General features: G+C 41.7%; 1 protein-coding gene and 1 long non-coding RNA gene across 7 annotated transcripts in view; one reads left to right on the top strand and one right to left on the bottom strand.

Annotated features, from left to right (window-relative positions):
• Window positions 1–4,043, bottom strand: part of LOC115030651 — a 56,956-nt gene extending 52,913 nt beyond the window's left edge. The window contains exon 1 of the long non-coding RNA XR_003836257.1: window positions 3,997–4,043. This is a non-coding gene — a long non-coding RNA (uncharacterized LOC115030651). The remainder of the gene's footprint in view (window positions 1–3,996) is intronic.
• LOC115030650 overlaps window positions 1–27,894 on the top strand; it is a 575,682-nt gene that overhangs the window by 245,219 nt on the left and 302,569 nt on the right. The gene's annotated exons all lie outside the window — the stretch shown is intronic.

Raw genomic sequence — 27,894 nt, forward strand, 5'->3', positions numbered from 1 at the left:
AGTGGGGGGCGCTATGGGGGACTTTTGGGATAGCATTGGAAATGTAATTGAGGAAAATATGTAATAAAAATATTAAAAATCAAAAAACAAACAAATAAAAAAAAACAAACAAAAGGAATCAAAACAAACAAAACCGCGGCTCTTTCTTTTGTCAAATGTTACACTTGGTAGAAATTTCAAGCTCCAACTGGGTATTTTGAGTTTGATCAAGTAGTTGGTAGTAGGGATACTTCCAAGGTTCAGAGTGGATGGGCTTGGGAAGACACTGCATTCATTCTACAACTGAGAAGACAGCATCAGGAACTTCATAGATAACCTCGAACAGAACCAGAAGTGAAACTGTATCCACCTTGTTTACCCCTGCAGGCAGGAGATGTCACTGAGCACCACCCTACATACATTGTGCCATATGGGACTCCAGCTTCTTTTGTGCTTCTGACTTTAGGGCCTTTTTCTGCTGCACCAGGAGGGTGTTCTAAGTCCTGATCAGGGGCCAGAACAGTTCCCCATTGCTTTGTTATTGCTTCTTCTCAACTCAAACAGAATCATCCCATAATGAAAGGACTGTTTGCTTACTTAGTGCAGGTCCCACCCCTACTCTACCTGTGTGATTAATGTGTAGGAGAATGGGGGTTTTCAGTATTGATAGTGTGACTTTAAACTAGACGCAAGAGTCAACAATTTATAAAATAATGGTACTCAAAATGCAGAGTTCACCTTAATAATATATGAAATGGACATCCAAGGAATACTAGTCAATGTGGCAAGAGCTGGTACAAATGTTAATACTTATTACAGTAAATCTGATGGATTAAACGCCAGATATTTCACACTGAGCCTCAAAATACAATCAAGCTACTGACTGTTTATAAGACATGCGCCTAACATGAAGCAGTACAGAAAGAGTAAGTGTAATGGAAAGGGGAAATAAAAATATACAAAATGTAATACTGTGCTTGGTAGGCTATGTATCCCATTGAGGCTTTGACAAACCAGAACCACAGAGGGAACATTGTGAATGGTAGCACACATGAAACACGTGGAGGACCACACCCACATTCAGGGCAGGTATTCAAGGGAAACTAGCAGGCTGGGGATATATCTCAGTGGATAGAGCACTTGCCAAACTAGCCTGAGGGCCAGAGCTTGCATCTTCAGTACTCATGAAAAGCTGTTCTGGTGTGGCAGCCTGCTTACCATCCAAATGCCTGCACAGTGGAGACCAGAGGAAACTGGCTAGAGAGAGAGCCTGTCTTGGGAAGTAACACAAGCAGATTGCTGAGGCTCCCCAACTACTCAGCGCCAACACACACACACACACACACACACACACACACACACACACACACCCCTCCGTATGCATGTGAACATGAACAAACTCATGTATATACACAACAAAGGAAACCTTTGAAAGGTCCTCATATCCAAAGTTATAAGAAAGCTTAAAGGCAAAAAGGCATCTTGTTATTCTTTGACAATGGAGCAATGAAGCTAGAAATTTAAAATATAATAAATCACATGATAAAGCACTGTTGAGAAATGATTGTCAAAGAACTGAAAGCCTAAGTCATTATTAAATGAATGTGCACCCAAAAAATGTACAGGTTATAGTTATTAATTTACACAGGGAAATTCATAAATTTAGGTAATGTTATTTTTAAGGATGGAAGAAGTAATAAACTAAACATTTGCATGAAGAATTTTATTTTTATTCAAAGCGTTGTTATTGTACATGTTTATTGGGTGCACTGTGGTAATTTGATATGTGTATTCACTGTGTGAATCCAATCGGGGTAATTAACATTTCCATCTCATTAAATGGCTAAAAACATCCAAACAAGCATGAAGTAGACAAAGATATTAATGAACAACAAAGCAGGAACTATTGAAATAAAAAGCAGAAAATGATGGTATTTAAATCTTGGAGTCTGTCTTTTCAATAGGCTAATAAATTAAACAAACTTTAGTCTGTGTGGATCAGGAAAAATAAATGATAAACCATGAGCAGATATAACAGTGGTAAAAGAGATGATAATTGTAAAAAAAAAACATTTTATAACTTAAAATTATATGGTATATAATTCTATATTAATAAAAAGTAAAACTTTCATGAAGACACTATTTTCAGGGAACTTGTAAGTTATGCAAACTGCCAAAAAAGAGAGAATGTTTAGTTGGAGGTTGGAAGTTCTAGGCTTATGAGTGGGATTTTGGCATAAGGTCATCCAATAGCTTTTCCACTTTCTTCCATGTTTGTGAAAATGTGTTTATTATTCTTGTGTGTGTGGAAGTCAGAAGGCAACTCTGTAAGGCTGTTTCTCTCCTTCTACCTTGGCCTGGATTCTGGGGTCTGAACTCAGTTTTTCAGGCTTTCAGGGCAAGCACTTCACCCACTGAACCGTCGCGCCGAGCCAGCCCTGTATGGTTTTGTTTCGTTTCTTTCCAAATTCTCAACCATAATGGAAAAGATTTCTTTTAAATAATATGTATCATTTTATCTGTTTCTCTACTTGTAAGTGTAATGAAGATTTTAGATTTTGTTTATTGGCCATTTTGTTTGGCTGATAAAGGTTGTAGGATCTGTTTATTGGCCATTTTATGTGGTCACTTTACTCTCTGTTCCTGGTTCATCTTTTTTTTTTTTCTAAGCAACCTTGTATGTATAAGCAATCACTTGCCTTTGTGTCCACATTTATCTTAGTTTAAAACATCCTTGAATTATTTAACTGGGCCTTTACCCACATATAATCTTTAATGCTAACATGTAAACATGGAAATATTTCTCTTTATTTTCCCCTCACTGGTATCATCATTAAGAGCATCTTTGAACACCACAGGGTTCTGTAAAAATGTACCTGCATTTTACAGTACAGACTGCTTTCCTACTCAGCAATTGAGTCCTTAACACATCCTGAATCTGCTTTTGAATGTGGTATGAGGTAGGGAGTGGATTTTAGGTTTCTTTCTTCTTTCACATTGCTGACTCCAGAATCATTAATAGATCACTTTATTTAATGTGCCTCATCTGTACCCTAAATCTTAAATATATTCAACTGTTCCTTGGGTCCCATGGGGATAGCACATGCTCTTTCAATTATTATTGCTAGGTAATAATATTATTTAATAAAGTAAACCTATCTACTTCACTTAAAAATGCTTCACTGCATTTAATTATTATTATAAAAAAATCCATAACAAATTTAAATGAATGTTATTAATTTTCAGAATACTTTTGAGATAATGTTTTAAATCATGTAATCTAATAACCTTTTATCACTAGTTCCATCATTTTTATTCCACTAATATAATTTTGTAGAAAATAAATCATGTAAGGACAAAATAAATTATATATATATATATTTTTTTTAAACCTTCCTGATGAGCAATGGTGGCCTACACCTTTAGTCTCAGCCCTTGGAAGGCAGAAGGAGGCAGATTCCTGAGTCTGAGGCCAGCCTTGTCTACAGAGTGAGTTCTAGAACAGCCAGGGCTACACAGACAAACTCTCAGAAAACTAATAATAGTAAGAGTAGTAGTAGTAACATAATAATAAATAATAATAATACCTTTCTTTGTTCTTACTCATTCCTTTCCCCAGTCTTACAATATTACATCAAACAAGGAGAAATGTACATATAACTGTCACTATCTGGCAAGATAACATGCATCTTACAGGAAGATAAAAATTTCCTTTAACAAGGGTCTCCTTAATCAGTCCTGACCATGAGGCATCAATATGAAAACTGTAATTTGGTGAACATGTTGGGGTGAGCTGTTCGAGTCCACATGTGGAGGTGGGGTAGTTGTGTGAAGATGTTGGCGCAGGTTGGTTGATCCACATGTTGTGGTGAGGCATAGAAGCAGGAAGGTAAGAAATTGTAAAATGTTCTGATGACGAAAATCAAATCAAATGTAGAGACTAGAAATTTTGAAATAATTAATGAAAAGCACTTCTACCCCGCGCACCCTGTGTGGACAGCTCTCTTGGGCTCTTACCAGGGTTGGGATGAGTCCTGTGAGCCTGCTGTCAGGTCTCCTTGAACATTCTATAAGCCACTGGTCATTGGTAGTCTCTGATAAACTGAAGAGACTATGCCAGGATTCTATTTCCATGGAAACCAATGGCGTTCTCTGAAGAGAGTACGTCTTATGTCAGGAGTGGGCCAAAGTGGTGGCTGGATTGATAAGCAGCCAGTGTTTTGGAGTCTATGGACAGTCTGAAGTCTTTCTCTTCACATTATTTCACAGGCATAGACTCCATCCTCTCTGAGACCAACGGCAGTTACAAAGACCTGTAGTATTATTACCAGCACCAGTGGAGTAGATGCAGGGCTACCCATTTACACAGCTGTGAAACTGGATTAAACTGGGTTTTGGATATCTGTTCCATGAAAGCCTACTATGTCACCCATCTTGCCCCCTCTCCTAAGCATGTCTGCATTTGAAGAATCTTCTGTAGATGAGCAATGTTCACTCGATATAAAGACATTAGAGAGAGAAAAGATGCTTTGTCTATGGCTTTCATAAGTAAACTGCTAACCTCAAAGGTTTTGTCTTTTAATGCGAATCTTGGCTAGAGAAAAGCACCTCAAACTTAGGCACACACCCCATCGGGGCGTCTCAAGATGCAGCCAAGGCCATTTCTGTGTTACTAGCAAACACCAGATGAGACTGCAGTTTTGCAACCCACACTTCCAGTAGCCTACAGCCATGGATTAACACCACATATTGGCTCTCTGACTCCAAGGTGCTGGAGGGGCAGTTATTACAGTCTAACAACACAAAGTCTGCCCTTGTGTAATACATAGATTCTGCTTTCCTTGATCCATGTCACTGGGTTTGGGATGAGGTAGATTCAATTACCCATACCTCTTTGCTCTCATGCCCAGAGATTTGACGTCATAAACATAGAAAGCCTAGTATTTGGGGTTTTAATCCCCCACCCCCAGTTGACTAAGATATAGTTGAATTGAATAACTACCACCCCAGTGCAAGAAGCAGACTAAGCATTGAGAAGATTTCTGGGTGTAGAAATGGAAGAAGGACCATGAATCTAAGCTGACATGAGTGGGCTTTGGGTTTAGAGCCACATGCTGGGCTTGCCTGGTGAGGAGACTACAGAAAAGACTGCTTAAGGGTATCTAACAATTTTGGAGGAATTAAAGAGAGCCTGGATCAAGCTGAGAAGAAGCAAAACATGGGCTATATAATTGAGTACATCTAGTACTGCTCACTGTGAGGAACAACCAGGAGGAGGGAAATGCCTGCTGAGCTTCTGAAGTGGAAGGCAGGAAAAGGGTGGGAGGAAGTTGGTCCACCTTGGACCTTCCATGAGGTAGTAGCAGTGCACAGTGATAACGAGTGTGCAGAGCAACTCATATCCCATAATGCTGGAGCTAGGTAGCATGCAGCACAATGAACTGCTCGCTTGTTTGCGGTGACAGTATAAACAGACATACAGAGAATCTAGTCACGGAGAAGTCAAGCACATATAATTATGTGCAGTGCATAATGCTTGATAATGATAATGATTGATAAATGACTGTGTTTCTAGTTCATGTATATACTATACTGTATTTTTATCATTATTTCAGAATGGTAGCGTCTTCTTACTTGTGAAGGAAAAGTTTAATGGAAAATAGCCCGTGTTAGGCAGAGCAGCCTTATACCTCTCTCATAGCCCCATGTATCAAGAGAGCTATTAAGTGCTTGGCCCACCCCATTCTGCTTATGGGAGTGGACTCTGTGATTTGTGTACAGGGGTCTGGTGTTCCAAATTTGCCTCTCTGCCCTTAGGAGCTGTGTGGCTTTAGTTGTTCTCACCCTGGCCATATCAGGATGCATTTATGATGACTTTAGACAAGATGATTTGACTGCTTCATGTGCCATATCCAATGGTGTCTCCTAGCTGATGCTGTCTTGGTATCTGTCAGTGTCCCCTGGCTGAGGGTATCTCCATATCCAATGGTGTCTCTGTATCTGACGGTTATGCTCCACCTTTCTAAACATGACAAGCACTCGAAGCACTCAAATGAGTTATCAGCAGTTACCTCAGCGTCAGGGGAGATAGGTGGATCACCGAGATCACAAGTACACACTTCCATGTCTACATTTTTTTAATGTGAGTTCAGGGGACTGAGCTCAGGTCCTTGTGATTTCAGAGCAAGCACTTTAACAACTAAGCCATCTCCCCAGACTCCCAGAGATCAATTATATATATATATATATATATATATATATAATTATTTAAATATATATATAATTATTTAAATATATATAATTATTAATATATATATTATGGGGTTGTTGAGTCTGAGTTGAGTACTCCCTTGAGAGAGAGAGCCATCTGTCCTCTCTGAGAGTCACAGAAATGCTTTAGTTTCTAGATCCAGTTGCTTCAAGTCTGCAAGCTGAGTGAGGGACATTCCCCATAACTTCTCTGTGTGTTTGAGATAAGTCTACCATTGCTGTCCCTGTGCCCAGGGAATGCATTCATCCAAAGCTGTGGTTATTACCCTTTACAGGGACAGCAATGGTGACTCCAGAGAAAGCTCGTTTCAGATTCAAAGCCAGAGCAGAGCATGGTGATCATCTTTAGACCCTGTTCTCTCCATGTGTCTGCTTGTTTGTTCAGGCATCAGTCATGTATGGAGCACATGCTGTGTGCTGAGAACAGGAGTGACGGGAGAGAGTTACAATAGGGGGAGGGACCCACAAATCCCTCCCTCCATGTAGCTCAGCCAGATATGGAGACAAAGCAAGTGTGTCCACAGATAAGTTCAAACTTTGTGTGAGTGTCGAATAAAAGATATGAAGGGGGAAATATTGAATCCTGCCTGAGAGAGTGGTAAGAAGACTCAACGGAGACTGAGAAGTCCCATGGGTCTCTCAGAAGACACTCCCCAGAGCTGAGGGATTGGGGATGAGGAGAAAGTATCTGGAGAAAGGAGGGTGTCTACATCCAGTGGCCGGGTTCTTCACTTTATTCTTGCTTCTGCGGTGGTAGCTTTGCACCACTGCCTTCCTGGCCCCTCCTTTACCCGTGTACATCATGAACATTTTGGCCAGAACTTCACTTCCTCTCCATCCACACACCTGAGCTTTGCTGTCTCTCCTTCCCACTGTATTCCAGAATTATCTCCTCTCTCTCAACTATAAACTGAGAGTTTGTGGACTTTGCTTGGTTGCACTTCTGGGGCCTGAGGTGGTAGGATTGGGACGAATAGAAGATGCCTTGAGAATCTTGGATTGTGTCAAATGCCTGAGCCAGGGCTCACCCTACCATTGTCCAAGGCATGTTTTAGACCACAGCCATTTTCACAGTGGAGGCCAGGAACACCCTGGTAAGTCTGCTCATTCCTCCTTCACAACTCCAGAAGAGTTCACGGTGACTCTTCAGGCACAGTCTACTCATGGCAGTCCATGTCTCTTCTGCTGGTTGGCAGGTAGGGGCTGCTGAAAGAATCTGTGGTTTGTTTGAGGTAAAAGGTTTGCTGCAGTGTTCTGCTGTCCCTTAACATTATTCTTGAAATACATTGAGTGGTTGCAAAGCCTTAGCCCGTTTGCTGTATATGACTTTTATATTGTTTTACTCCACTGTCAATTGTTAGGATGGGTCTTTTTTTCTGACATAATTTCATTTCTTTATCCCTGAATATTCCCCTCTTATAAAACACTGCTGTGGTTTGGCTGTGAAATGCTCCTGCAGGGGCATGTGTTTGGGTGCCTCATTCCTAGGTGATGGTGGTGGAGTTTGGAAAACTGCAGAGCTTTTGGGTGGAGCACTCTCATGGGAGCACCCTCACCTGAGGAGTGGATCACAGCAGATTCTGAGATTCGAACCCAGCCCTACTTCTTTATCTGTTTCCTTGCTTGCTGCTTGTGTATGGGACGTGATCAGCCACCATGTTCCAACTGTCTGCCCTGCCCTTATGAACTCTCTCTCTTCTTAAACTGAGACAGCTCTCCCACACACACCACCACCTTCCTCAGGTTTCTCCTTGTCAGAACTTTGTCACAGCAGTGTGAAAGGTAACCAATGCATTCTTCATGGAAAGTACTTGGAGGGACAGTAGGATTGTGACAGGCTGTATGGGTCAGGACTTTGAGAGGTATGGATATTGTGCAGTCACGTGTCAGATGAGAGGTAATGGAGAACACACTTTATCCCAGGAGAGCTCGAGCATGCAGTGAACTTCAAAATCCTTATAGTGGGCCAGCAATGTGTCTCAGGGTACAACCACCAGCCACCATGGGTGCAACCCCTGGACCCACACGGTAGAAGGACAGAACTGACTCCCACAAGTTGTCCTCTGACCTCCACATGTGTCCACCATGGCACGTATGCATGGGCACACCTATGTGCACAAATGTGTGCGTGCACGCACACATAAACAATAAATAAATATGTTAATTAAAAAAAACAACTCAAGGCTCAGTGATCTATATGGAAGAGGAGGCAGAAAAATTGTAAGAGCCAGAGGTGATGGACATCTCCGAGGAAACAGTGTCTTCCAGACACAGCAGGACTGCTGCACACAGGGATTCACAGAGACTGGGGCAGCGTGCACAGGGCTGCACAGGCACAAACCAGATAGAGTCTCAGAACTTGGGGGTCAGGGGGTGATCATGGGCTCTCACCTCAAACCATGATGCTGTCTGCAGGTGATAGCCTTTGGCGAAGGAAGAATCAGTTGTCTCCAATGCAGTTTCACTAGGTACATCAGCCACACTCCAAGTCAGGCCTCATGGCTAGGACTACGTGGTCAACACAAACCATGCTCCCAGGGTTTTGGGTAAGTTTGTTTTGTTTTGGCATTTCTTTTCTCTTATTGACATGTTTGTTTTGATTTTTATTTTTGTGAGTTTTAAAAACTTTTTATTGGTTCTGTGTGAATGTCTCATCATGGACCCCAGTCTCACTCATCTCCCCATCTCTCCATATTCACCCTCTGCCCTGGCAACCTCCCCACAAAAGAAAACAAACAAAAAAATAAACAACAACAAAAATAAATAAAATTTACTTTTACATGTTTGCCCTGGAAAGCTGTGGTGTGACACAGTGTGTCACACAGTGTGCCCTTTTGCTCAAACAGCTTTACTTGGAAATGCTCATTTCAATGTGTTATTGGTCTGATTTGAGGTCTCTGGTTTCCGCTACATCATCAATACTGACCTCACTGGGACTCCCCCCAGATATCCTGTTGTTGCCCTGTGTTATGGAGATCCTGTAGGATTGGAGCTGCAGGACCAGCCCCTTCACGTGAATGTTGGGGTGGCCAACTCAGAACCCTGGATCAGGACCTGGGTGGAAACTGAATTGGTCAGTTCTCCTGTGCCCTTGCCATTTTGCCCAGACAAGGGGTGGGGCCAGCTCTCCTGCTTGTGACAGCTGGCAAGGGGCAGGACCGGCTCTCCTGAGCTCACAACATCAGAACAGACATCAGCTCTAGTATGCTGCCCAGAAATACAGAGCCCATTCTCCCAAGTGCTGTAGCCAGTGAGGGGCAGGGCTTGCTCCCTCATCCTCACACCCTGATGGTGTGAGCTCTCTGAAGTGCATCAAGATGACCCCAGCAGGCAGCCCAAACCAAGGACGTCTGCATGGCTTTTGGGGGTAACATAGGCCACAGACATCAACACAGACGCCTGTGTTCAGGGCCATGGACCCAGACATGGCTATCTGTGGCAGCATGGGCCAGGACCCCACCGTGGCAGGACAGGCCACTCACATCAGGCTGATCCTCAACACCCTTTCCAGTTTTCACAGTCTCCAGTTCCTCCTCTCATCATAGGGCACACACCATTCTGTTTCTCTTTCCCATCTATCTCCCACATAATTGCTCATGTAATGTCACCCACCACACAATGGCGGATATGTTTCTAGGTGTCTTCAGCATTCTCTCTCTCTCTCTCTCTGTTGAATGGGAGAAAAGACACACAGTTTGATGGTGGTCATATGAGGTGGGAAAGATCTGAGAGAAGTCAGGGAGAAGAAATACACGATCAGAATATATTGTATGAAAAAAAGTTTAAATTAAAAAAAAAAAAGACCTTGGTCATATTTCTGCAGCGAACTTGGCCAAGTTTGTTCAGAACACATATTTATTTAGTCTCTAGTACCAAGTTCTATGCTCATATCATCTCTTTAATCCTCACTGATATCTTGGCACGAGGATCCACCCTACTTCCCCAAATGCGCTATAGTCGAAGTTGAAGGAAGGCAGCGTGTGCAGAAGGGTGATTGAGGGGTGGGGTAGGGACAAACACTCAGGTCCTATAGGACATCGAGTGCCTTCATTAGTGACACTTCACTTCAGATTCCTGACAACTACACGAAATGAACATTCTCTCCCTGTATGTTCTAAATGAGGATATGGAAACTTGAAGACTCCCAGTGTACCTGCATCAGGTGATTCAGTGTGAAGAGGGTGACATCTAGGCCTGCTTCACTATCACCTTCACCCCCATGCTCTGCACAGCACCCAGCAAACCCTGTCCACTTTTGCAGAGACCCACACTTCACTGTCTTTGGGTCTACAGTTTATGGTTTGTGTGCGCTGGCTTCCGCTCCGTCGTCCTGGCTGTTGTCAGCACTATTTGCTGCCTTATTTTCCAGAAATCTGGACTTGGAGACTTTTGTCACTCAGGAGCAGGAACAAGGAGGGCGCTGTGATGGTGCTGTGCAACCCACAGCCCAGCTCGGGCCATGTGCATGTACTGTAACTGTGCGTAGCATCCAGTGAGACCGCTAAGCACAGAGGTGCATTTCTGCTTATCCGCTCCTGTTGGCTCCTACCTCCTTTAACCTGGGGGTGATTATGGCCCCTTCCCTTCTATTGTGAGCCACTGGGAAGACAGGGCTCACATCTCAGTAGCTCCTCTGACAGATCCAAAAGGCAATTTACAAAAGAATAAAAAATTGAGGTAGCATTATCACCTCCTGCCTCCTTGGGAGACCCTGCCGCTGTGTATCCTTAGCCCAGCCTGGCCCTCTGGCCTTCTTACATGCGGTCTGATTTTCTCCAAGGGACAGAGATGAGATCTTGATGAGTTCCCCAGCTGCCCTGCTCGGAGTGGTTTCACGGGTCATGGCTGAGCTAATCTGGGGAGAGCAGAGCAAAAGAAAAAGAAGTCTGTCTAGAGTGAGTTTGTGACTTGGAAGTTTGAACAGTGTGTGTGTGTGTGTGTGTGTGTGTGTGTGTGTGTGTGTGTAGGCTATTTGGTTATTCTGATACTCTATTTCTTATGTGGGCCATATGGGTGCACATGCAGGAAGTGGCGATGAAGGCAGTTACTGCGGTCGCTCCTGAGGTATGGCACTGTGCTCTGTAGAGAATCAAGTCTCTGTAGAGACTTGAGGGAGAGCAGGCAGAAAGAAAAGACGGGCAGAATGCACATCAAATCATGTGTTTATAGAATAGTAGACCAGAAACATGTTAGGAAACAAAGAAAACCAACTGGAGGAAAAGGAGAAAAGAGAAGGCAGATGGAGGAATGTGGGCGGTGACTTACAGGACACACTTATATGGAAATACCCTGTTTTACACAGTACTGTATATAATAAATATGCACAACAAACATTTCAAAACAAAATGGCTGTTGATATAAAGTATTAATGGGGAAAGAAATTCAAGCAAAAAAGGAGGGCAGTGACCTAGAAAGAGGAGAAAGGAGGTACACACACAAACATACACGTGCACACATACATACATGCATGCACACAGGGAGAGGGTGGGATGAGACAGAGAGACAAAGACAAGACACACAAACAGGCAAACAGAGGCAGGGAAAGGCAGAAGCAGAGGAGCAGTGTGTTGAAGGAAATCATGTGATGTGAAACTTGCTGCCAACCCTAAAAGATTCTAAAAAGCCAGCTCTTTCCTTTGTTCTGGGGCTTGCTCAGGAGCCTCCTTGGGGGAGTTTGCTTGGGGAGGGGGGATGTTTTGAAGATGTAGGGGAGTTTGCTCGGGGTGGGGGGCATATTTTGAAGATGGCAGTCTAAAAATGCTTCTCTGGCCTTGGCCTCACAGTCCTCCAGGATTTAACGGGCTGCTTTTCTCTCACCTCAATGCCCTCCCTCCCAGCTCAAGGCCCAGTCATTGCTGTGAGGTCCTTACATTCTAACAAGCTTCATACCTGGAGGCCACTGCAGATTGTGGCTGGCCTTTTTCCCAAACCAGCTATGCTGCTATCCCTTTTGATATAAATCACACAGACCTTGTGCTAAGGATCCTGGCCAGTTCCTCACCAATGTGTTGCTTGAGACACACTCTCCTGCATTACATCATTGAGAATTATCTTTAATTTGAAATCTTCTAGGTTTGAGTGAGTGAGTGAGTGTGTGTGTGTGTGTGTGTGTGTGTGTGTCTGTGTGTGTGTGTAGTGGTGGGGTGGTGCTGATGGCGGTGTGCATGATGTATGTACATATATATGTGTCTGTGCATGTAGAAGTCAGAGGTCAATGTTCCATGTCTTCCTCTATCAGTCTTTGCCTTATTTGTTGAGACAGGATCTCTCAGCAGACCTGTCATTCACTGATTATGCTATGCTGGCTGACCATCAGCCCCAGAAGGCCTCATAGCTCTCTGCAGTGCTGGGATTGCGAGTGTGTACCGCCACACGTGGGTTCTGATGCTCACACTCATGCCCTCACACATGCACATTAAGGGCCTGCTGCTAACTGAGCCATCTCCCCAGACTGAAAATGTTCCCCACCTCAGTGCTCAAGCCACACTCTTGATAACCTACCCAGCTGTCAGGCTGCTGCCTTCTATGCCAAATGGTTTCTCACAGGCTTGGGTTCAGCATGTGATTCTGCTCGATATGCTCCAAGACACTGTGTTTGCTGTTGACTCATTGACATCACCACTCATCTCTATGCTCGCCAGAAATGCTTTTTCTAGCAGCCTGATTGGCCCATCCCGGCATCTGTCCTCCAAGCATCTGAACCGCAGTGTTCTGCCTGTTGGTGGTGCCCAGTTGTCCTTGTATATCAGTGACACTGAAACAAAATGCAGGGTTCGCATCAGCTTCAGTTCCGTCCACTTCACTGAAAATCTCCGTATTTCACTTCTCATTATGGCTGAAAAGAATTTCATTGTATATATTTATTTGGGTTTTCATATATTTTCTTTATTTGTTCCTCTGTTGGTGACCCTGTTTCCTAGCTATTGTGAATGTAACAGCAGTAAGCACCCGTGGGGAAGTCTCTGGTGTACTGGTTTAGAATCCTTGGGTTTCTAGTCATGAGACAGCAAAGTCCTATGGTAATTCTATTCTTAGGTTTTGAGAACCCTTCATGCTGATTTCCACAGTGGTTGCCTCAGCTCGGGTGATGCAATTTGTCTCTTGGCAATTTACTGGAAGTGGTTATCAGGTCTACGGGGTTTCTGGTCTTTAGGAGAAAGCCTCTAGAGTCCTTTAACAGCTTAGCTCTAGCTAAGACTTTGAGGACTGGGTTGAGTAAGGACACCGAGAGCAGCCACCCTTGTCTCATGTGTAAACTTTTTGCAATCCAACTCTTCAAAGTATTACCTAGTGATCCTTTGGCTTTCACTGGAATCCATTGTAAAGCCCTCGTCTCCACCTTTAATTCTATTAATTTATGTCTTGATTCTCATTTTCTAGTTAGTTTCTCTAGGGGACTGTGACTCTTGCTTGTCTTTCCAATGAACCGTCTCCTTGACTTGTATTGATCTTTTGGTTGCCATTTCATTAATTTCTACTCTGATCTTTATTTTTCTTGCTATCCACTTTCAGAGTTTGGCTTGTGGGTAACTTTTTTTTTCCTAAGATCTTGAAGTGCATTATTAAGTTATTTACTTGAGATATCTCTGATTTTTAATTTTTATTCTATATGAATGTTTTGCTTGCATGTATATGTCTCTGTACCATGTGCATATAGTGCCATGGAAGCCAGAAGAGGATTCAGATCCCCTGGGCCTGGAGTTACAGGTGGTTGTGAGTTGCTGTGTGGGGCCTGAGTATTGGCCCTGGGTCATGTGAAAGGGCAGCTATGCTCTTATCTGTCATTCCAGCCCAGGGTAAGCACTCATCGCTGTAAACACTCATCTTGGAGCTGCCCTTGGTGTCCCAGGAGTTCTGTGAGCTTACACTTAAATGTTGATTTATTCTAGATACTTTCCAATCTCTTCAGTGACTTCACTGCTCATTCAAGATGGTTCAGTCTCCAGTTACTGGAGATTACTCTGGCTATTGTTTTCTGCTTTTATTCTATCGTGATCTAGGAAGATACAAGAAATTATTTGTTCTATGTTGTATTTGTTGATGTTTTTGTGGTCTAGTATATGATCTATTTTAAGGAAAGTTCCATGTGGGGACCACAGAGAATAATGTGCATTCTGTATTTGATGGGTGGAGAACTCTGTAGATAATTATTAACTCTATTGTTTATTAAGTCTATTAGGTTAAGTCTGAAGTCTCTTGATTTTTCATTTGTGTGATCTATCTAAAGATGAAAATAGACATTAAAATCACCCACTATTATTGTATCACAGCCTATAGGGCTTTTTATGCCCAGATGTGTTCATTTCATGAAATTAGGAACCTGATAGTCATTGTCTATAGATTTACTATAGTCATATTTCCTTGAAAATTTTAATTTTACCTTCAATTTCTTCCAAACCTTCAACTTCCTGTACTTCCCCCCACCCTTATAATCCATGAGTCTATTCAGAGTTTCCTGTATTCTTAATGGTGTACAGCCACACAGCACAGCATGGGCCACAGTCTTGAGGAAAATCAACAGCCTAAGAGGCACAGGAAAAACTAGTCTAAGGAAAAACAAAAAGATGGTTGGTGGTGTAGCTCAGTCATGGCACTTGCCTAGTGTGTGCAAGGACCTCTGATTGATCCCCAGCAATGCAAAACAAAGACCAATGGCTATTCCAATTAGTTTTTGGCTTGCAGTCATGTTGTTGATTGAATTCTGTGCTTCAACTCTTCTTCTGCATCTGTCTTTATCAGTGAGGTATGTTTTCAGGAGATGGCAGACAGTTGGATCTGGTTTTTTAATCTACTCATCCAGTCAGTCGGTGTCTCTTTATAATGAGATGAGATCACTTACTTTGAGCTTGCTACTGAGGAGCCTTTTAATACCTGTGACTTTGCTTGTTGTTTTCTACTTTTATTAACACTTTCTCCCCCTCTTCTCAGTGTTTGAGGTCTACTGGTTTTCAGTCTTGAGCATGATGGAGTCCTGCCTTGCTCTCCTTTGTGTGTCTGTGCCTCTCAAGAGATTTATTCTTCTCTATGTTCCTTGTGATCGACAGTCTCTCTCTGGAAAGTGAGCCTTTAAGTATCCTGGCTTGGTGGTCATAACTTAGTTTGTATTTATCTTTAAATGTTCTTATTTCCCTGCCAATTTCAGAAGATAGCTTTGATGGGTATTGCAATCTTGGTTGGCAGTTATTTGTGTTCAGGGCTTGAAATAGTGTCCCCTGCCTTTGTAGCTTTTAGATTGCTCACGAGAGAGACCTGATATTATTTTAATGTTTCTGCCTTTGTAGGTGAGTTAGCATTTTCCCCTTAAAGCTTCTGACATTATTTCTTTGCTTTATGTTTTGATGTCTTGCACATAATATGCCATAGAACATTCTTGTCCGTTCATGTATATTTGGGGATCTAAATGCCTTTTGAGTTTAGATGGCCATTTCTTTACCTAGATTTGGAAATTGTTCAATTATTTCAGAGAATAGATGCTATTGGTTCTTTGTTGTATCCTGTGTGTTCTTAGACTTGATCTCTTGATTATATATAGAATTTGCACATCTTTTTTGCCCTTTTTTTCAAACAATACTCTATATTCTGTTCTTAAATTCTTATCAATATTAACAGTGCTGGATATTTATTAGTCAATTAATAAATTATGGGTTGGTATAAAATACGGGATCACTGTTTAAATGAATAACATAATAAATGAACTCACTTTTCATTTACTGATGCTCTTTCTTGATTTATGGCTAAATAAAATAAGATATTGTTAGTTTTAGGTTGTAAAGAATAATCAGTTGGTGGACTGGAGAGATGGCTGAGCAGGTAAGAGCACTAGCTGGCTGCTTGCTGCTCTTCCAGAAGACCCAGGTTCAGTTCTGAGCATCTACATGTCAGCCCATAACTGTCCACTAACTCCAGTTCCAGAATACCCAATACCATCTTCTGACCTTCTTAGATATTAGGTACACATGTGGAACAAGTACATACATGCAGGCAAAACAGTCAGACACATAAAATAATAAATAAATAAATCTTTTTAAAAATAATAGTTTCTTATATGTGAGAAGAGAGAGAAAGAGAGGGAGAACGAGATGGAGAGAAGTGAAAGAGAGGAAAGGAGAGGGAGATAGTAAGGATCAATTTAATAATGGCTAAAAAAAGCCAACTATAACTCCGGTGATTCCAGAGACCACCCTATTGAGATAGAAAATAGATGGTAGCTTAATGAATAAACCTAGTGCCAACTTTTAACCATTTTAAGGACCCATGTGAAGCAAATAACTGGGGTCTGGAGAGAAGAGATGGTCCCGTAACTAAGAGTGCTCGCTGCCTTCCCAGAGGACTGTGGTCTCATTCCCAATGCCCACACTGTGCAGAACACAATCTCCTGACCCACTCCAGGAACCTACGCTAGCATGACAGAGGCTCAGAATGACTGTGCAATGCCAGGAGGCTGACTTCAGATAACTGAATTTTTTGAGGTTTTCTTTAAATAACTGAGAATTTGCATCTGACTGTTATCTGGAACCATCCAAAAGTTAGAAATATGCTTCTTTTGTTATTGAAATAAACTGAAAAGAATATTAACTCGAATTAGTTCCGTGTTTTTATTAAAATTGCTTTCATATGATATATTTTGATCTTGTTTTCCCCTCCCCCCTCCCAGATCTTCCTCCCCGCTTTCATACCAATTTAACTTCAAGATCTGTCTATCTCTCTCTCAAAAACAATAAGGCAAAAATACCAAAACAAAATGAAAGCACCACCAACACACACACACACACAAGAGNGAGAGAGAGAGAGAGAGAGAGAGAGAGAGAGAGAGAGAGAGAGAGAGACTTGGTGATGATACATTACTCCTGGGCACGGAGCCTGCCCTGGAGTGTGCTTGAAATACTCAGTGACACTCCACTGGAGAAAACTGATTTTCTATTTCCCAACAGGTATCTACTGTAAACATTGTCTCTGTGCCCACCCACACCCCCCTTCTCAGTGCTGGGATTGTGTCTGGCTTGAACCTCTGCAGGTCTTGTTCATACTGTCACAGGCTCTGAGTTCAAATGTGTTATTAGTCCTCTGTGTATTGGAGACGCCCTTCCTTAGAGCCATCCACCACTGCTGGCTTTCCACACTTTTCTCTTCCTCTTCCTTCTCTACATAAATCCCTGAACCTTGAGGGGAGGAACTTAATGAAGACATCCCATTTAGAACTAAGTCACAGGCAGTGTTGTTAAACCATTCCTCCTGCATGGTGAGTTCTTCTCTGTGACCAGAAACACATTTCAGGCATAGATGAGACATTTGGACAGAGCTTTAATCCTTCAGAGATAACGGGGTTGGCTTTGTCCAGTGGCCCTAAAGTTCAAGGGTTCAGTAGGCTCTTTTACAATATATATCATTGTCCAAGGACTTCTTGAGTGACTTCTCAGAGCCTCCAAGTTCTAACTTGCTCAGGGTAAGCAGGTAAATGGTTAATCTGGGTAAAGTTATTGAGCAGAGTTAGCTGCCCAATTCTCTTGAGGTTTCATGAAGATAGATAGGGTTTCTCTGGCTGATTTCTGGGATATCAGAGGGCTGAGCCTTTCAGGCTAGTCTGTCTCCAGGAGGAGGCTGAGAATGATATGCAAGGCTAGGTCAGCCAAGTCCCCATACTTAATAGCAGATCTGCTATACTATATCAGATACAAATTGGTACAATCTTCTGCTCTTTGCTATGCATTTTGAGACATTGTTGAGCTACATAGCCCAGGCTATCCTTGAACTCCTGATCTTCCTGCCTCCACCACCAGAGTATTGGGATCGCAGATGTGTGCCACTGTATCTAGATGCATTTTGCTTTTGAATGGAAATCTTTTTCTTAGAGCTCGGAAAATCATATGCAATTTTCTGCCCTAAGCCATCTATTTATTTTGCCATTTTCACTGGAAATTTTAATGTTATGTGGATGAAAAGCTATATTATTCAATATTGAATTGTAGGACTATATAAGGTTTATAATAAATGCCTGTATTAAACTCATTTTAAAAGAGGAGTAAGAAAAGTACCTAAGAAATACAAGCTGTCTGAAAAATAAGGGTAAGAATTTCCAGATTGTAAACTCTATCCCCTGCTTTGGTGAGACCCTGCTGGTATCTATGTGTGTAGCTTCTCAGATGGCCACCACCTCTACAGCTCCACTGCTGGGAATCAAGACTGTTCCAACAGTCTCACAGTAATTTAAGAAACTAGACCATAAATGATAAACTACAAGGCAAAATTAGGTGACTAACAAAGCCAAAAGTCTGTCATGGAAAAATGTGGGGTAGGGCATGAGCAAGATGGTTGCATGGGAAAGGTACATGCTACCAAGTCTGAACAGCTGAGCTGGAAGCCTGGGATCTGTGTGGTAGAAGGATGTGGGGGTCTTGCTCTTGAGCATACAAATACACTAGTGCATACATAGCTATATGCATGTGTGTGTGTACCAAACACACTCAATAAATAAATGAATGAATAAATAAGTAAATAGTAGATAAATGTGAGTAAAAGCAAAAAGATTGAGAGGAAATGCTGAATATAATAGAGGCACATTGTATGCATAGGCTAAAATATATATGCATATAAAATATAATGAAACCCATTGTTTAGGCAGTTAGTATATGCTAATAAAAGGCTAAAGTATGGAAAAATGAATATTCTGGTATACATCTAGGAGACTAGTCGAGAAGACTCAAAATGACACACAGATAGGGCATTTGGGGTTAAAGAAAGACAAGGCTTCAGGTTAACTAGACACGAACCACGAACCCTCATATGGAAGCAGAGCATGCAGAACTGGGTCTTAGTAAATTTCAAATTTTGGTTAAATCTTAAAAAAATCAAAGATGACCAAATGAACTCAAAAGGGCTGTGACTATGTAAATCAAGTCAACAGCAAATGGCTTTGAAGTGCAGGAGGAAAGAATCAGACTCAGGTTCTTTGGTAAGTACCCTTGGATAAACTCAAAGAGAACAGAAACAGCCGTCTTTACAGAACTACATTCTGCAGACTAGAAGAACAGACATTGCCCTCAACACTCATTTTGAAATTGAAAGAGATTTGATATTAAGAATATTTGGAGAGGACTAACAATAAAAATCTCACCAAAATATGTAAACTTCTTAGTGGTAGTTTCTTGTAGTGTATATTGATGTAAAGAAAGCATTTAAAGTTGTCCTTAAGCTGGGATCAGAGGAGAAACGAAAAGGCTGTACAAGCATCCTGGTCAACAGTGAAATATCCAAGGCTTCCCTTCACCATCAGAACCTAGGGACTAATATCCATGCTCAAAACTGCCATCAAACTACCAGCAGGGAAAGGAGGGGCGAGATCAATAAAAGGAAGGAGGATTAGGAAGCGAGAGAGCCACAAGCTCTCCTCTCAGGTGACAGGGCACTCTGAAAATTCATCTGAAAGGAAGCCAGTGTTCTGATCAGCAGGAGAATTTGGCAAGATTGCCGGGAGAAAAAAAATCATGCAAAAACAGGCAAAGTGCATTTTTATCCAATTGTAACGTAGACATTTAAGCTCTTTCTTTTAATATAAAAACACAGACATGCTGAGGTATAATAAAAAATATGTGGACCATTGATTTCTTTCAAGTAGATAACAATGCAACTTAATTGATATTTCAACCACACACATACATAAATTCTAGGAGTAAAATAAAAGAAAAACATTCCACCTCTCACCAGGAACTATGGTGCTCTCTTCATGACTTTTGTGTATGTAAGGATGGTTTATGTAAGTTACGAGATGTCTGAACCACAAAATAAAATACTGGTAGATTCATGTGTGTTACATTTCTATTAATCTAGTAAACATTTCAAAGGCGGAAACACGTCACTCTTTTTAAAAGCACTTTTGATCAACACAAGTGAGTATTTTTAACTAAAAATACTAAAAATTAACACAATCTGATTTAGTCTAATTTAATCAAGTTTTTAAATTTGAGCAGAGGATAAGAACCACACTGAAGTATGCTATGCTTCTAAATAAACTAATATTAAGCTGCTTTTACCTGTTGATTAATATGACAAATTTTTAAGCTATTAAGCTAGAAATGCCCAGGATCTAAGGTTGCAAAAATGTCTTCTTCTAAAACTAATACGAAGTTACACATTATTCAGTGGGAAAATGACCCAAAAAGATATCTAGATATTTCAAGGAGAGGCATGTGAATAGCTTGCAAACACACATGAGAATCAGCGAAACACCGACTCTCTTACCACTGTTACTAGTCTGATAGGACCAAGTGCTTTTCAATGCCTGAATCAAACAGCACACTTCAGTATTCCTGGCTGAAACATTACTGCACCATTTCCATCTGAAACAAATCCCACATTAGTTGACACACTTGAAAATGAATAGCTCTCTAACAACTCACCCTTGCTTATTCAACAAGAGATGTCTCCATGTGTACATTAGAGATGTATAGAAACGGTTTTTGAAGCATCACATCAAATGTAAACAAAGGAAAATGAAGGTTCTGGGAGTGACCATGTCTGCGTACATATACAGTGATACACAGAGCAGTTGTGAGAGCGTGCTGTGCACACACAGCATAGATAAAAGTCATAACATCTTGAACTCAGGCTAGGGAGATGCTCTTGTAGAGCTACCGAGAGGACCTGAATTCAAATCTCCATCTCCTACATAAAAACACAGGCATGGCTGCTTGTGCGTGTAACTCCGGTGCTGTGCCAGTGATGACAAAGGTATCACAGGGACTTGCTGGAAGTCACCCCAACTCTAGACTCATTGAATGCCCTGCTCTGGCCACTACACACATTCTCATAGACATATGCACTAGTATACACGCGTACACACATAATATAGGGCATGTGTGTTCACCTACAACATAAGCATGTGCGCACATCCAACACATCACATACGTACATACAACAACACACACAAGGTGCACACACCCAGTCACACACACATACAACGTCAAGCTAAATGTAAAAGACTCACAGAAGTTGGGAAGCGTGAAAAGGAGGGCTTGGTCATGATCAAGATCAGAGCCTGCCATGTGTCTGAGTGGAAATTCTGCACTGACCTCATTAACTGTACAGTTAACAGCTTAATAAAACAGAAAAGCAGATAACTGAAGAAGAAATATCAGGTCTCTGAGACCTTGCCAAATGCAGGCCATTGCTGAAGGGAAGCATGTCCTTTGGTGGGGACAGGAGTACTACGGACTGGCATGATGTCATAGGGCAGAATGAACCTGGCACTGAGTATCTCACCTGCCTGCTGCAGAGGCCCCGTAACGTGCAGAGTGGATTTCAGAGATGCTCTGCTTAAGAACAGATTTTGCTGTTTCCTGTCTCAGTAAAAGGGAGAAATCTCTGGGCTAGATGTTAAAGCTCTCACTAAATCCTGGTCCTGTGCTGTGATACTGTGAGTAGACACCTAGTCAAGCTATTGCCTTCCTGGAAGTTAGGGAAACATAGTGTTGCACGGAAGGGTGGGAAGTGAGTCTTGTGATATCACTTCACTGTTATTCCTCACTGGTCTGAACCATGTAAGCTGTTTGTATATCTAGTCATTATTAAGGATCCTTAGCAGCCCCACCTCCGATCCATGAGATGGCTCTGCCGACAGCAGGTTTAACAAAACAGGATGAGGTTAGTGTGTATGAATTTCCAGCAGTCTTAAGAACACAGCGCTTGGAAACTATTCTCTTTTTATTTGCAATGAGGCTGTTCTAGGGGCTGGTGATGCAGAATGATGAGAGAGGTCAGTCTAGGGCAGCTCCAATGTCTGACTGTGAACATCTGGGGAATCCTCCATTCACTCAGTCTTGGGCAGAGACACTTCTTTGTGCAGAGGACAGCAGTTAACGCAGAGACCCATAACTGGTCAAAGTCCTGAGAGTAAGTGATTGCGCGTGCTCAGCTCTAAACGGAGCATCTGTATGCTTAAATGCTCTATCATTTCAGGCTACTTGGGCCATGTATGGGCTATTGTTTGCAAGAAAGGAAAGAATACATATAACATACTTCACATTTTTGTTCCTCCATCTTCTGAGTAAACCTGGAGATGATTTGATGGGGAGTGAGCACACCTACTTCTTGCACACACCACAGACAGACCTGTGGCTGAAGTGAGTTGAAAATGTCCCGTCGAGAATAGTTGTCAGCAGCTCTTTTCCTTATGGTTCATAGGAAATGAAAAATACATTATGTATCTGATTAATTCTATAAATAGGTATGTGTTCAGATGGTCTTGTAATATTAATCTAATGCATTTTAGATGTTTTAATTTGGGGGGTACATTTAGTATCATATAGAAAAATTCTTCACAGCATTTTCATACATAAACATGAAATTTATTGTAGAAAATTATTTAAACCAAATTTTTTAATCTAGGACTTGGATTTTTTTTCTGTTCATCAGCTCTATTTTTTGTGTTTCCCTTGAGAATATAGACCCCTGAATCCATTGCTAATTAAGCAGTAAATATACCTTCTGCATTGACAGACCCTTCGGAGTGTGTACCTATGAAGTCTCTCTCTCTCTCTTGTCTCTGCCTCTCTGTCTCTGTCTGTCTCTCTCTGCATCTCTCTCTCTCTCTCTCTCTCTCTCTCTCTCACACACACACACACACACACACACACACACACACACAGACACACATACACTTTCTTCCTGTGATGTGTGGGACTACAACACACACAATGGCTTTTGCACCATTTTTTTTAAAACCACTTTTACTTTTTCCTTTGATGTTGGTACCAGAATTGTTAACAATGACTGATGCTTTGGAGGTTAAACAATTTGTTAGCGGAGACACAACCAGGACACTAAATTATGATGGAGCTTTCTGAATGGGTGGCAGGTAAATCCAGTTGGGCTGTATTCAAAGTTCTTTTATTATCAAACCATTTGTCTAGCTGGACCAGGAAAGGACGGTTTGTTTTTTATTAATGAATAATATTTTGTGTACAAAAGAAGGAATTCTGTGGTCAGTGTGACAGTCCTCACATTTGAACTTTTAGGTATCCTTATTTGTATTGGGGTAATTAGACAGACAGTTTTGGAATTCAAGGTTCCTAAGAGTTTCATTTGCTTCATTTTGTCCTAAAATAAATTTCTTTTCCAATTGTTGTATCCTATGTGCTCTGCTTCAGATTTTAACTGTGAACCCATGTTCAGGCATATCTTATGTGTTATACACTCAATGCTACTATCTTTTCTAAGGAAACAGAGTCCCTGTTATTTCTGTTGCAAAACACAGAGGAGTTTTTAAAAATGGGTTGGGGAGCACCCTAATAGAGGCAAAGGGGAGAAAGGAGAGGGCGAATGTAGGATGAGGGGTTTGTGGAGGGGTAACTGGGAAGTGGGATATCATTTGAGATGTAAACAAATGGAGTGATTAATAAATACATGTACATATATATGATATGTAATATTTTATATTTTTAAAATTGGTAACGTACTTCTCTGTGCTCTATATAGCTTTAATTCATAGCTTTTAGCTCAACATTTGGTGTATCTGGCAAAAAATAATAATAATAATTAAACTTGGAGTGAAAAACACAAAACCAAAAACCAACCAGCCAACCAGATCAAAAATCCACCCGAATCAGCAAACTGTTCTTGAGCCCAGGTGACACAGCCCAGTCTCAGGTGACACAGCCCTGGCTTTGAAACCAGTTCACTCAACTGATTTTCCTCCCGCGCCCTATGGAGGGTGTCGGTGCTTGGGGAAGAGCGGCTCCCTGCACGACACCACAGTGTCCACTCACTGAATCAGGATGGTGAAATTATTTGAGAATTATCTTAAGGAGTAGGGAAGAAAGTTAGCATTCAGAAAAATGTCGAAGACGGCAGTTTATAATGATGGTAGTTAAGACCCAAAGCTAATACAGAACTTTGTTTTTAATCCCCTTTTCCTTAACTCAGGGATCTAGGGGGTCTTAAATTTGGATTATGAAAGTGATAAAGGGTGGGGGTCTTATGGAGGGTTTAAAGAAATCACCTACAGAGTAGAGGTTAAAAACGTCCCCTGTGTGTTTTGAATTCGCTGAGACTATCTGTCCTGTACAAAGCTGCTTTTCTTCTCTGCCCGCCTTTCCCCCTCACACCCTTTCTTGAGTCTTTTCCCCCTTCTCAACCTCAAGGTGACCTGTTCCTCGTGGTGGGTAAGTGACAACTGGCAGGGACCACCCGGCTGGCCCACCACTGCAATGGCCCCGTCCCGCGGGGTTCAGGAAGCCCCCCATTTAGAACGCTTTGTATTTTTGTTACAATTGTTCCCTCAGCCCAGGATGAAAAACACACAGGAACAATAGAGCCGAGAGAGATTTAAAATATCTGAATACATAATAATTCCACCCAGACCCAGGAAGAAACGCACAGACACACACACACACACACACACACACACACCAAAGTAAGTAACAAAAACCATTCCTCAGAATGTGTGAACCTAAATTTTCAGTCAGTTTGGAAGCATTTTCTTTCTTTCCTTCCTTCCTTTCTTTCTTTCTTTCTTTCTTTCTTTCTTTCTTTCTTTCTTTCTTTCTTTCTTTCTTTCTTTCTTTCTTGTTCTTCTTCCTTCCTTCCTTCCTTCCTTCCTTCCTTCCTTCCTTCCTTCCTTCCTTCCTTCCTTCCTTCCTTTCTTTCCTTCTTTCTGTTTTCCATTTTCTAGGCCACTTGGCAATAAAACAACATTTAATTATCTGTAGCCATGAATGCTGTGGGAAGAGAATGTGGGTTGTGACCTAGTCAGAAACAGTCTTGGGCAGAAGCTGTCCCTTCTCTGGGGTACTGTTTTTATCTGGACTTCTACTGATGCTGTGTCCTCCTGCCCCTGCAGTTTCCTTCCTTCCTTCTTCAGCTGTTTGTGGTAGGGGCTTGTGGTCTCCATCATTTTCTCTGCATTATTTTCCCTTTTAAAAGTCACACCTGCATGAAGACACAGTCAGTTTTTTTTTTTTCTTCAAGCAGAAAGGGAAAGGTGGAAGGGACCAAGACAGAAAACTATTTTGTTCAGGAAATAATTACCCAAAATTGGAGGACTTTTTCCCCCAGCAATGTGAATTGTAGTCACATTAATGAGATCACATTTTACAGTAGAAGGGACTTTTAGAAGAAGCATGATAAAACCAGCTTCCCTGAAACCCCAAAGCCTCTGGAAATACAGCAGCTTCATGTGAATAGAATTCCTATTAGGGATCTGTTGCTCTTGCTGGCTTTAAGGAAGTGCCCTGCCTCTCTGCATGGCCATGGCTGCCAGCCTTGAGCTATTTTTTTTTCAGTAATATTGTAGTACTCCAGCATTCATTTTAAAGATAGATGGATACCTCCCCCCCCATAAAGAAGAACATTGTGGGGGGGGGGGAGGAAACACTGGATGTGATTTCAAAAAATGTCAAAATATGTCAAACGTAGATACCACTCAAGGGTTTCATTAGCTGGAGCTTTAGTGATAAGTGTCATCTTGTCAAAGACCCACCCATCCCTTCCAATACATTACCAAATGTACTAATTTCCTCGCCAAGCTTGCTGTTTATTGTATAGCTGAAATTGAAAATGGTCGGTAATGGAGTGAGCCTCAATCCAAGCCCAATTCTGAATCTAAATTACTTGCTTCTTTCAATAGCATCGACAGAGCAGAGCTCTGTGCACCTTGTACCTAATCAACCCTCGCCGTGACCCTAAATTCAGCAGTCTTCAGAGATTAATAATAAAATCCTCAGTTCAAACAATGATTTGCCCTGAACAAGCTGCCCATTTCTTATGCTGAGAAGGAGAGAATGTGACATTATTTTTTTAAAAGCTCTCCGTGTTGTGGCCCACCGTTTATTTTTGATCTCTGACCCCGGATGCAGCTGATTACAAATCACACAAGCTTGAAGAATTTTTTGAGATTGGGGGAGTGGTGAAGAGACCCTTTGTCAGCATTTAGTGTGTGGATACTCGCTACACTAACCCTCCAAACTATGGTCTTCCTGAGTGAGATACAGTCTAGTGATATTTGGAAGTTTTTTCTTTTAAAGAGGAACATGCAAAACACGTTCTTTAAAAAAATCTGGCTTTGTACTGGTGCCTCAGACTAGATAATAAGAACAAACTCTCTGGAAAAGTCAACAAAAGGGCGACTTTCTAAAAAAAAACCTCAGATTTGAAGAATAGAATACTGAGAGTTGAGCACAAATGTTGATATCTGAGTAAAAAATGCTTCCCCCTCCTCTTTTCCATCTGCCTGCCTGTCTATCTGTGTGTCTGTCAGTCTTTCTCATCAGTTTAGCTCACAGCTACTGAATGAAATGACCAGAAACTTCTGCTCATCTTTACCCCAAAATAATTCATTTATATTCAATCTCAGATACAGACACACACGCTTGCGCGCACACACATACATATATCTATATGTATATAGATATGTATATATGTATATATCTATATATACCGCAGCTTTTAATATGTATACTCTTCAGCTTCCTTTTAATCAACTAGTAAAGCCTTTGCCATGTGGTTCCAGGGATAGAGGGCTTCCATTTCTGCTCTTCATGACGTCCGGGATTTGGAGAAAGGCCCTGGAACAAAGCAGGAGAGAGGTCATCATTCAGACCCCTAAACACTGCTTGGGTCCCTGCACCTGGGAGCCTGTGGAGGAGGGATGGCCCCTGCACACAGACCCTCAGAAGACTGTTGACGTTCCTGCTGCTTTCAGAAGGATGCTCTCCCTGGGGATGAGGCTAGTGGACAGAATGAGTCTCCAGGAGATTCTTCTGACCCTTGAATGCATTTTTCTTAATGCCCAACAGCAATAATGGCCATTTAAGTATTGATTATATAATATGTCTGCTGAGGTGGCAAGTGCATTATTGTTCAAGAGGCTGGGGGATGAGAAACTAGGTTATCTACAGACTCTTTCCGCCAATGAGCATTTCTTCAGCAAATGTCACACACAAAGCTATCTGAGACCTTGTTTGACTGTGTCCTGTGATTCCAGTTGATGGCTAATACAATGAGATGGCAGGCATATCCCAAGGCCTTTGACGGTGGCCTCATGTTTACCATGGTATAGGCATAATTAATCACCACCAGGGGACAATAGTCTTATGGAAGTTGCATCCTGAGGAAGGCTAGGGAAAGGCCATAGTATTGCCCCATTAGCTACCCAGATGCTAATTAGGATGATGAATTGGTTAAGTAGATGCTGAAAGGCAGGTAGGACATAATCTAATACTTTGCTTTTCATCCAAAAAACTACAATAGATGGTATATAGTAAGTCTGCTGTGTATGGCATCGGCAGTGGGGCACCAGGCTTTTATTACAGCCTGAATTACATTCTCTGTGTGGGGATGCTAGACAGCCCATCATGTATTAAGAATTCAGCTGAGATCACAGACTCCGCTCACCTAACCCTTGTGTGGTGTGGTGAGACCGACTTTTGGTTACTGTATATCAAAGAGGGTCTAGCCGGCTAAACAGCGATTGATCCTTTCCCCTCTTTCAAGTCCTCCCTTCAAAAATAGCTTTAAAGCAATCATCTAATAAGTGTCAGAATAGAAGGCAGAGAATGTCAGTGCAAGCGCTAGGCAGATTCTACATGGGCTAAATTTTCTGCAAGATGTTCAATGACCAACCAGGGTTTTTTAGAGTAAATGCTTATGATATCC

The sequence above is a fragment of the Mus caroli genome, chromosome 3, assembly GCF_900094665.2.
Source record: "Mus caroli chromosome 3, CAROLI_EIJ_v1.1, whole genome shotgun sequence".
Classification (NCBI taxonomy): domain Eukaryota; kingdom Metazoa; phylum Chordata; class Mammalia; order Rodentia; family Muridae; genus Mus; species Mus caroli.